Source organism: Thunnus maccoyii, chromosome 6 (assembly GCF_910596095.1).
Source record: "Thunnus maccoyii chromosome 6, fThuMac1.1, whole genome shotgun sequence".
Lineage (NCBI taxonomy): Eukaryota > Metazoa > Chordata > Actinopteri > Scombriformes > Scombridae > Thunnus > Thunnus maccoyii.
Window position 1 is genome coordinate 19,739,826 of NC_056538.1, and position 12,055 is coordinate 19,751,880.

Sequence of the window (12,055 nt, forward strand, 5' to 3'; positions counted from 1 at the left end):
TGATATAAAATCAGAAACATGGACTAGACACCAATGGATTGAAATGATTCAATGTTAGGGGTCCCTCAGCTATAAGCTACTGTACATACACAGCTTGACCAGTATTGGCTTGTTCCCCATGTGAGCTCAGAAATATGTAATCCAATTAGTCTTCTTTGTAAGTATTTGGTTTGGCAGTGTCTCTTCTTGGTTTTCAAAAAGGTGTTTTGAATAGCCTTAATCTCGACTAGTTTACATTTCATGCAGCATTTGGTGCAAGTCAACCGAGGAGAACCCAGTGCACTGCCATGACAGCGAGTTGTCGCTGCTTGTTTTTGCTTCCCTTGTCCTGCTGGTTCATTTACAATGTCTGGAAGCTAGCGTATGTTTTATTTGTGCAGCCTTTGGTGAAATACCTATCAGAGTTTGTGCCTTGAAAGAGACTGCATGCTTTGATTTAGCCCTCAGGCATCAGAATATCTTGTCAAATATTTGAACGACTTGAAGGGTGTCTGACAAAAATGGAGCCAGAGAAAAGCTGTTAAGAAGACACATCAGTGCTCATACAACATATAGCAGGTGCAAAAATAAGGGTGCATTGGTACTTTTACTTCAGTAAAAGTACCAATACAATAATATAAAAGTACTCCATTACCAGTAAAACATTCAAAAAGTAAGAGTAACACAGTATTACAAGTATCATAAGTACTAATTATGCAGAACGACTGATTTTATACTGTATAATTTGTATTATTCGATTATTATTACTATTAACACATTCACCTGTAAGTAGCATTTCACTGTTAGTGGAAGTGGAGCTTACTACTATATTGTGTATTGTTTAGTTATCATTTATATAATAATGTACATTTTTGATATCAGATAAATGTAGTGAAGAGTACAATATTTCTCTCTGAAATGTAGTGAAGTAGCATTATGAAGTGGTTGGGACATACAGTATCATAGTTTGCAAAGACTTCTCTTTGTTTTGGAAAGAAGTAAGCACAGGTATATCTAATTTTACAGGTAGGAATAGGAATATTCCTAATTTACCACATGCCCTACTTCTAAACGATGTCTCTAATGGTTAATATATCATGGTTACAACAAAGAGTGTGTCATACAGTTATGACAGTAGCAGAAAGCTACTTGCCAGTTGTTGGATGTACACTCATTCATGTTATGTTACCTCAGAGACTTTGTCTACTTTTATGGTATTAATCCAGAAACGAAGAGCAGCAAGAAAACATCAGGGCTACGGCAGAAATTGATGAAATTTGGTCTGAAGTGGTGGAAAAAGTGAATGTTTTACTTGGTTAAATATTTGCCTTATGACATGTGTGAATATATTAAAATTGTACTTACTCGATTTAACCACAGGGTTTCTGCGTCATTTTCCAAGTTAAACAATGGGGGTGTGTCATCATTCATGTATTCACCCACACATGATGTGTGATGTCAAACACCACTAACAGATGTTTATAAAACTTGATTTATTGGATTAGACTGACCCAAAAAAGACGCTACAGTGACTGCTTATATGTTGATCATATTTAATTCACATTTTGCACCTTTTTTTGTGATGGAGATCATGTTGCTCTTTATACCTGCAGGCAGTGATGCAGATGATACACTTACACAGGTGTTTTTACTTAATATGTCTGATTAGACCCCAGTGCCTGATGGACATTTCCTTCACACTCATCTTTGGGACAACTTACACTTTTATATTTTATTTTTAACTTTATCAATCACTTAACAATACACTTTTATCATGTCATATATCATACCACATCTTCATCCATCTTCAATCTGGACAGAGATCTAATCAGACAGAATAAGTGGAAAAAATGCCAGTGCATGTGTGCAGGACCTTTAAAGAAAGCAAAAGCAATCACCTGTAAGCAAAACTGTTGGAAAATATTCAGTGTCATCATAAAACAGACAAAGTTGGAAAATAAATTACAGAACAAATTGAGGGCTGCAGCACATGGCTTTGATGACGTGTTGGTTGATGGTGAACACATCCTCATTTCCACTGACACAGGATGTAATAATGATCAGGTTCCTGTGACGCCTGCCCATTAATGAGCTCCTTAATGTTTGCTTTTCATTACACCTGAAATAGAACATAGCAGCAATACAATCCCCACAGCCAAGAAAATAGTCATGAATACAAATTGCTGCATAGTAATAACATTTTGTTGCTCAGTTTTCACTCTCACTCTTGTTTCCTGGTGCTGTTTCAGTAATTGATAAAACATAATGGTAACACTGTAGTGCCAATGGTCAGTTCTGGATGGAGTAATGGAGATCATGTTGCTCCTTGTCTTACATTCCATAAATGAAAGCGTTGCTGTGCAGTTAAACAGCTGGTGGTGGGTGGTAGTTTACTGGCACTGTTCACTATGATATTGTTACATAAAGAAATGCAGATATTTGTTTTTAATCTTTCTCTCAGTTTCCCTTCGTCTCTCCAGTCCTCATTCCTTCCCTGACAAACAAAGCTCTAATTTACTTTTAACAACCACAAGGCACCTTGAGATGTGGATGGTGTTTACAGGGTGTTTACAGTCACACTGCCCATAAAACAAACCAGGCTGGCACCTTTAAATAAAGAGAATACATAGATGCTAAAAACAAACTGTAACATACTTGCAAACATTCCCAAAACCAGGAGACTTGTGGAGGAGGCTGTGAACATACCAACTGAGATACGGAGATCATAACACATGATAAATTTACAAGAGTCTTCTTATTATGACACAAGAGCAGTTTACAATACTTGCTGCACAGAATCGATTCACAAAAGATGCTGCTGGCATTTGGTTGTATGTGTATGTTGCCAATTAGTATCAGTATATTATAGATACTATACTACATAGAAAGGTGTGGTGGCTCCGGTTTTCCTACAGTCCAATGACATGCAGTGTAACGGATACTCTAAATTAAGATGGATGGGCTAATTATATAGTCGTCTACTGTTATATGCATATAATGTATGCGCATAAAACAATATTACAATTATTACATGTATAAGCTTATGACCAATATATATATATATATATATATATATATATATATATATAGATGGATGATGAATGGATGGATTGATGACTGGACGGACTGATAGGGGGATCATGGATGGATGGACAGCTGGATGGATGGATGGATGTGTGGATGATTAATAGATGGATGATGACCAGATGGATGGTTGATGGATTGCCGACTAGGGATGTGCAGAGAGCCCAGTATTTGTATTTGTACCTGTATTTGTTGAGGCAGCAAAATTATTTGTATTTGTATTTGAATAAAAGTGGAAAGAGGCCTAAAAATCCTGTTTTTATCTTTATTTTGCTTTTAATTTTAGAAAATTAAAGTGTTACAATAAGTGTTCATGAATAAACTCTCCCAGAGTCTCCCAGACCATAGACGACTGCACTGCCTACTGAGCTAAAACTTTACTAATTGCTTCATTGCAGACAGACCTCTACTTATTTATCCACCCATAACACAGAGACAGAGCACCGTGTAACGTGTAGGGAGGAACTTCAAAGGCGATTCTTGCTTTGCACTTTTCATTTATTTCCTATTTTTTACAACCTAACTTTGTGGAAAGGAGAAGGGGAACAACAGGATATGGAGAGTCCCTTGGGAGCACTTCGTGTGTGTCAGTAGCTCAGCTTTATTTCTAGGGAACACCCCCAACTCCAGGAGTGATGTCTAAATTAGGAAATGTGCGTCATGTAGCAGGTGGATGTGACTGCCCGTGTTGAGACCTGCTGATAGACGTATCAGCGGAGCAGAGGAGAGAGATTGAGATAGCGATGTAACCGATCTGTGCGTTTGGATTTGACATGGTTTTTTTTCTTCCTGAAAGCAAATAATTTTTTAAATGTTTGTATGAAACAAATATTTGCAAAAAAAATCCCAACTATTTGTGCTTTGCTGAATTAACATATTTGTATTTGGGCACACCCCTATTGCTGACTGGACTGATTGATAGAGGGATCATGGATGGACAGACAGATAAAAAGATAGACAGATAGATAGATATTGATGTATTGATTTGATTTATTGAACAGGGCAGAGTGCAGTGTTAAGCATAAATGATGCACTTCACCGAAGTTAGCTTGAAGCTAATTTGCATCCGTAGTCCATTATAATCAAAACATACAACAGCACAATAACAAACAGTACAAAGCAAAAAAACAACAACCAAACAAACAAACAAACAAACAAACAAACAAAAAACCCCACAAAAAACACCCTATACAAAATACAAAGCTACACACAACAGCACATCACATACACCCACAATGTCAATTAAAAATTAATAATGTAAACTAGGCTCAGTGGTCACACAGCTGATTCGTCTTTAGTTGATTTTTTAATTTGGCCTTGAATGCATTGATAGAACTACAGTTCTTCATATAATCAGGTAGGGCATTCCACTGAGTTGTGGCTTTCACAGAGAAAGCTGACTGCCCAAATGCAGTGCGACAAAATGGTATGGTACAATCTTGTATAGAGGGTACTCTGGAGGATCTAATAGAACTTACTGAGCGAGTATACACAAAGTCACATAGTGGAGGAGGGGCCAAACCATTTAAAATTTTATAAACTAGGCACAAATTTGAGAATAATATAAAATTGTCAAAGCTCGGTATTGTATTTCTCCAGTACCCTACATTGATGGAAATGCATCGGCTTTTTGTGTTTTTGAGTTTTTAGAGTTTGTTTGTATAAGGACTCAAGAGGTTTTATGGCTGTTTCTCCAGCCTGCGCCCAACATGTGATGCAATAAGACATATGGGATAGATAGATATATAGATAGATAGATAGATAGATAGATAGATAGATAGATAGATAGATAGATAGATAGATAGCAACCAAGAAATCTAAAACAATAATTAACCACTCACACACATTTCGACGGGGTGTGCCTTCATCGGAGTGAAACATGAAAACACATTACATAATACTGAAAACACGTTGATACTGTTGATCCGTCTGCACACTACCCTGGATAACACATTTTGAAATCCAGACTCCAGACAAATACTGCTTTAATAAATGGTATTTTCTTGTGTTTGCTTACTGGTGACTGCCAATTATGTAGCTATCATGGATAGTTACAGTAACTCCCCTTACTACAAACACTTTCAAGTATATTTAAAATTGAACCTGAGGAGAAGAAGTTGGCTGTGGAAAATTAGACATGATTATTTGAAAATTTCAAATATATACTGTAAACAGCATAGAGTATGATCGAGATGAAGATCAAGAGATTTTATTGCCATTTGCAGAATGGGTACATTGGAATTCTTGTGCGTAGCTCACTGAGTCAAGCTTTTAAAAACAAGCAAAGAAAGGCAAAATAAATAATAGACACACACTATATAAAAAGACACACTATGAATAAATACACACTATATAAAAATACACACTATTCAGAATTATTGTACAATAAATTATTGCACTATGAATTGAATTATTGCCCAAAAACAAAACAAACCAATGGACTGAGGAGAAACTCTGTATGACAGAGACCCAGAGAGTAAGAGGGGTTGAGGTAGGTGAATACTAAATCTCAGTCCATAAGGTGTGAGAATGTTGCGAAGTGTTAAGTGTGCATAGTGTGAATGAGGTGGGTGTGGGTGTGGTATTTCCTTCCCGCCTTAATGTCTTTTTCAATCTTTCTGACAGTGGCTGGAAAAAAGCTGTTGTGTGAAGTGTGCTTTGTGAGTGGTGATGCTCTCTGGCCTGTGGCATCTCAGGTTGAATCTGAGTTCTTCCACCTGAACAGAGAGTGAGCTGGGTGGTTTTGATCACTGAAGATGCTCTGTGCTTTGTATGTCAAGTAAAATGAGGGTGTGTGTTTTGTCTGGACCTGTCTTACCATAAGATGGATATGCATGTTCTGGTAAGCATCATTTCCTTCTTTAGTTGAATCCTAAAGAAAATTGGGCTTCTATCCACTTATTATATAATAAAATAGGTTACATGTAAACCTCTGGCTGGCTTTCTGTCAGTAAAAACTTCTGCATTTGCTTACTGGAACAATGAATATCACTTGAAAGTTGCGGTGATGAAAGTAAAGGGGTAATTTTCGGGAAAACTTGAGCATTTATAATTACTTGTAATTCACTGAAAGTCGTGGCATTTTAAGATTAGGCTGTCTTACGAAAAACAAAGAGCCCAGGGAATTTGGGTGTTGACTGTTTTTGTCTGATTCTCTCATCCCTATAATTGAAAGCAGAATGTTGTCAGTGATAGATATCTGAATATCAAGTAGTGTTTTCACTCAACATCAGTAGAGATTTGGAAAAGCTCCCACAGTGTTAGGTCTGATTTGTTGAAGACAAACAATATTTTAATATATTTACATATTTTTTTCTGTTTTTGTGTGGACTGGTTGACATATTTGTCAAGCATTTCCACTGCAATAATTACAGTGTGTTTTTCTTGATTGATAAACATCTTAAGTCATGGAAATGTTAATCACCAAATTATTCAATCATCCTAAACATGTTTTTCAGAGTTTCAGAGTAAACGCCTGCCAGGACTTCATTTCCAGCATTGTGTTTGTTGTTACAAACAGAAAAATAGGGTATTGCAATCCATAATTATAAACACTGTATAATGAGCCGGAGCTGTCTCTGATTGTAATTCCTGAGCTGGAGGTGGTGAGGGAGGTGATGTCTTAATGCTGAATATGTTTATTGAAGCAACAAATGCAGATACAAATACAAATACTGGGCTCTCTGCACATCCCTACTATCAAAGTCCAGTCATAACTGTGACCTAATACACTGACTTGAAGATTAGCAACTTAGACGTCACTGTTTTCCCACTCACTCACTTGAATTTTTTTTTACGTGTACAGCATTTATTTGTCATGTCCAAGATCTTGATCACTCTCAATAGGAACCATCTGGTCGACGTCTCCCCGCACACCTGGCTTTAATAAAGCCCTAATTACAGTGAGAGTGCCATAATTCGAGAACTTCAAAGGTTTGTCATACGTACTTTAAAAAGATGCACTTAACATTCTTAGCTTGATGTCCTCTCTGATTGCCATCTATAGAGAATACTCAAAGTTAAAAAAAGGAAAGTAAGAACAGGTAAAAACAAACAGAACAGAGAGAAGGAAAACTAAAAATGACCAAGCTGTAAAGCAAGAGTCCATATTGAACAGCAGTAGTACACATTGTAAAGTCTGAGATGTTTATACAGTACATTGAGATGTGTAATATTAACATTAAAATGAGGTGAAGCTTGAAATTATTGCTCCACTGTGACTTATTTTCCACTGAGACCACATCTCTTCACTATGGCATAATAAAACATACACACACTTTAGAAATACAATACACTAAAAACAAAGAAATACACAAAATGCATTTTTTAGTGGGATACATATTGTATGCTGCATCATTTTTACTGCTCAAACATATCTTGTTCTCTGTGCATTGAATGAGATTTAACTATTTACCCCCAAATCATAAATGTAGTGTTGAAAACACTTAGCACACATTCAGTAACCCACAGATGCAGTTATGGTCCAGTGGAAATTTACATAGAAACAGACAGGGCTTTCCCAATCCTGTAGACAATAGACAGGCATCTGTAATATAGATATAATGAGCCAGGCCTGTGTTGGCTTACCTTGTTTGATGTAATTCAAACCATAATGGAATTTGAAGATCTTTTCTCTGCTAACAGACGTTTTTTCAGTACAGTTTAGTCTCTGTCTAAACAGGCCTCGGTGGGCATGGACGTCACCTCGTCTTAGGCTACTTTCCTCATACCAAAATAACATTTTTATAATGCCAAACTGAGTTAACAACAGTAGACAAGCGCATGTTTCAGTTCTGTGTCTGTCTAATTTTGCAGGTTTAAGGCAAGATGGAAAAAAAATGACGTCAGCCTCTGAGTTGTAATTCTGGGAGTCACATCCAAATAAAATACAATAATAGTACTAATACAATAATTTCAGCGAATTTAAAAGAACTACACAATTTATCTGTATCTGGTTTTACTTGTAGCTCAATAAAAGTAGCTAATTTGGGAAATGTATTTAATGTTTTAACTACAAGAATTTGTCTTTCTTTCCCCTTTTGCTGACATTGTATGAATACAGCATTTTTACTTCTCTAGCTTTCTTTTTTAACTTTTTTACATTTCCGTCACTTGCCGTGTTTAGGACAGAGTGTAACATTGTAAATGCAAGAAAAGACAGTTTGAAAATGTGTACAGCTATCCTCATTTGTAGGATTTGTCAAATCAAGACTACAAAGATGCACAGAATATCTATATATGCATTGTGTGAGATATAGAAATTGAAATCCCAGCTATTTGATATCCAGGTACTGCTGTACTCTGAAGTAGACATAAAGTGAAACACTCTACCAAAAGTGAAATATAATTTCAACTCTCCCCTGGTCTTAACAAAACTAAGAGGAAAGGCTACTCGTAGTTCCCCTTTGTTGTAGTCTTGAAAGTAAGTACCACCCTCTTTACTTCATCTTACCAGTAACCGACAGTTATTGAAGTTCAAGAGTTGATCAGGGACTCTGTCCTGGTCTTTCAGCTGGTTTCTCTTTAAGTACGATACAGGGAACAGTTTCTGATGTTTGGATGAATGGTAGGGTATTATTGTATGTCTCACAATCTTCAGTCTTATGATGATGGACACACCAACACAACAGCATGCACAATTTGTTTTCCTTTTGTTAATGTTTTTCATATCAACATCTTGCCTGCAGCAGGGATGGATTCTTAATGAAGCAAATCGCACCAATCTTGTTTTTAAATTAGCCTTTCATGATGTTTCAAACATGTTTAAGACTCAGAAACAGCAGTTAGCAAAACAATCACTTTTTCTTGAGCTTTTGATCGTGTCTTGAAATCTTCATAAGCATGTGAAACTAAGATGTCACTGAATTGTATATTCAAACTTTCCATTATTCTGAGAACTTTAAGGACGTCTCGTCCATGTTGGCTTTAAAGTTGAGCTTGATGGCTTAAAAATTCAAACTCAACACCTACAGTTCCATGACATGTGAACAGATGAGCAGCAGATGAAAACCGTGAACAAAGCATGTAAGTGGACCTTCAGTTGAGATCGTGTCAACTGTAAAACACAGTCTGCGTGTATCCAGAATGTCTTTAAGTATTTCTCAGAATGACAGTTCTCAGTATCTATTTAGTTTTCTGTAAATGTGTTTTTTAATCAGCTGTTACAATATGACAGGGTGTTTTTTAAGTTAATGGGCACTCATCACAGTCCAATATAAAAAAACAAAAAACAAAATGGCATTGTGGTCTGTAATTAGAAAAGGGTCCTTAAGGGAATTTCCCATCTGAAACCACTTAATTGATGTATTGATAGACCATTTAAGGCCAAGAGGGGATTTTCTCAACACTAATGTGTTTTTTTTCTTTTATTGATTTGAGTGCATAGTTTTCTGGGTATAACTCAAACATAATCTCATTTTAAAACCCATCATCATTTCCTTAACAGTGGCTATCATCACAGTATGTTTTATTAACATTAGGTTTAATAACCCAGAGCTATTTTAATTTGGAAAAATTATATGAGAATATAATGTTTATAAGATTATTGTTTATTGAAATGTCAGATATAGTGAGCTTTAGTCATAACAATAGCATAATCAGAATAAACAATAACACACAACGGTGACTGACATGTTGTTCAAGAGACAGTCTAGTCATTATAAGAGCATGTACATGTACCACAATAAAACTAAATGCAATACTTTATGCTGACATACTGTATTACATATCTTCTTCCAGTTACTGGAATATGTTCTTGAAACAATGACTCCTCACAAGAATATGACTATTACGAACACACATAATTAGCATTTCTTATCAAGTATTGTTCAGAAAGGTCCTCAAGTGATGTCCTTTAAATGCTCCCTTTCGTAAATTCTCACTTATATTTTCTCTATTCAGGGGATAAACATGCGGACCCACAGAACTCAAAATGGATCCTGACTGGGATCATTGTAGCCTCTTAACATCCAAGCTTTTTTGGAATTTTTGCCCAATTGGCATAGCCAAATGGAAAAGCTTATAACAGAACCGTAAGGCCAAAATGCATTTCAGTGTTCTAGGCTTCATTTGAAAAGTAATCTTCTAGTTTCTGGAAATGTGCTTGTTTAGGATGTGACAAAAACACAACCAAAATTACATCAGTTCAAATATGGGTTAAAAAAGTGTTTTTAGTCCTCATCTATAATGAGTCATACTTGAATAACAATAACTAGAAAATGCTTTATGCCAGAACTATACAAATCACCACATACATTCTACATCTAGTCAACCACAGCTGCATAAAATTTCAGACCTCTAGGCCTAATCTTAGGGGAGCTATGGAGTTTTTAGTTTGTTATGTCACTGGTGTCCCTGAACTTCTCCAAAACGTCTCCAAGTGGCCAAATTGTGCAAATTGCTTTTACTTATTACTGCGCGATGCTAAGCCTATTGTTGTTGTTGTTGTTGTTGTTGTTGTTGTTGTTGTTGTTGTCATTATTGTTGTTGTTATTATTATTATTATCATCATCATTATTATTATTATTATTATTATTATTATTATGGAGCTTTATTTACTCAGGAAATCTCATTGAGATCAAGATTTATTTTGCAAGAGAGACCTGAGAACAGGTTACATAAACTGTACACAGAATCACAAAAGACAGTTCATTCACATCACAATCACAAAACAATCATCATACACACTCATATACACACTACCACAAACTATTACAATCACAAAAATTGTGAAGAATATCAGCAAGTAAAACTTTAAAGGGCCTCAGAGGAACAAGTGTCTCTAACTTCAAGCTGTTACAGATGCACAGTACTGGAAAGCAGTCTTTCTGAGTTTATATGAGGAGCTTTTAAAGAAGGATCAGTCATGTAGTCATGAGTGATCTGGTGCTTTTTGTTTTGATACTTTTACTGTATAATTGACTGTAAATTGTTTGTGTTTTGTGCTGTTTTGTATGTATTTTCTTGTCGAGTTTTCTGCAGTTCCATAAGTACTTTATTGTTGTGTTTTATGTATTTTAAAGGCCCATCTAGGGATGGGCATTACAAACTATTGGGCTATAAATGCTGTGGTATGTGACATTAGTTCATGCTATACAGAATACCTGTCCTTATACAAATAAACATTAAATAAAATAAATGAACAGTATTCTGTATGAGTCAAAATTATTAAGTGATTAAGTAAAATTTAACACATACATGTGAAAAAGAAAAGCAGACTAGCGCAACTTATTTGAGAGGTGTCCTTGATATTCAAGCAAAAAGTTGGAGGATTATCCTATAATCCACTGCTTCATTTGTTAAAGATGCTCTTCATCAACTTGTAAAGTGAGGAAATATCACATGAACTCATTGTACAGTAGTTATCAGCTTCCAGTTGATCTGTTGCTTGTAAATACATAATCTTAACACCCTTTTACAATTTTGTGCGTCCTTCTTAAGAAATTCCCAGGAAATTCTGAAAAATGGAGCGTCTGTTAGTGGCCAAGTAGTCTAGATTAAAACCAGATGTAACCATATGACTGAAGCATTCCTGGTTTGATTCCAGGGACCTGTGTTGCACATTGCCTCTTTCTTTGTTTCCAGTCTTTCTCATCCCATCAACTGTCTAATAAAATGAAATTGTGAAAACAAATCTTAAAAAGGAAGTCTCAATTTAAAGACAAAGTTTAAATCTTTTCCCATCAAAAGAAAGTTACAAAATGGTGTAACAAGTTGAGATTATTTACTAGCTGATTAGCTCACTCTTCCCAGCATAACAGTGTGTTAATCAGCAGTGCCACAAAAAAGACTTAAGTAGATCAGTTCCTCACTTGGTAATCAGGCCTCAGTAATAATATAGTCATCTTACAGATTGGGAGATGATTAACAGGATAGAAAGGCAGATACACAAAATTATGTTTATTTTTCAGACGTTTAATCATTGGTTTTTGCTTGTAAATAACTCACTAATTTTACCTCTTCAGACTTCCAAAAGTATTCAGATAAAAAGAAG